This window comes from Octopus bimaculoides, chromosome 3 (genome assembly GCF_001194135.2).
Source record: "Octopus bimaculoides isolate UCB-OBI-ISO-001 chromosome 3, ASM119413v2, whole genome shotgun sequence".
NCBI classification, from domain to species: Eukaryota; Metazoa; Mollusca; class Cephalopoda; order Octopoda; family Octopodidae; genus Octopus; species Octopus bimaculoides.
In genome coordinates this window covers 134,195,525-134,195,987 of record NC_068983.1, presented here as the reverse complement: position 1 = coordinate 134,195,987, position 463 = coordinate 134,195,525, and the positions used below count along the sequence as shown (strand labels likewise).

At 38.9% G+C, this 463-nt stretch overlaps 1 protein-coding gene across 4 annotated transcripts in view; it reads right to left on the bottom strand.

The window, feature by feature from the left end:
• Window positions 1-463, bottom strand: part of LOC106870921 (putative uncharacterized protein DDB_G0277255) — a 367,662-nt gene that overhangs the window by 106,802 nt on the left and 260,397 nt on the right. The gene's annotated exons all lie outside the window — the stretch shown is intronic.

The window sequence follows — 463 nt, the reverse complement described above, 5'->3', positions numbered from 1 at the left end:
ATATATATATATTTATACATAAAGAAAGAAAGAAAGAACGAAAGAAAGAGATTGCTAGGTAGGTACTACGTAGGTAGGTAGGTAGGTAGGTAGGTAGGTTGATTGATTGATTTATTCATTACTAGCAGAAATACCCGGCTTTGCCCGGGTTAAAGAGAATAATGAAATCTAAAACCGCCGTCTAGACTACGCAACCCTCAACTGTTAGTAGCTACGATACCATATTTCTACATTAATAACTCTCCAATCCATGCCAGCATGGAACATAGACATTAAGTGGAATGCCAGTCTCTCATCTAGGAGGGCCTTGAAATCAATGTTACCAACTGGGGACTATGTGTGTCGCAGTGATAATAAAAAGACCCAAAGGAGGTCTGCAACGAAATAATTTTACTCAACACTTTGCAAGTGAATCAGTGGAGGCAAAGATGCGTCTCATTTACTTGACAATTTATGCACCACA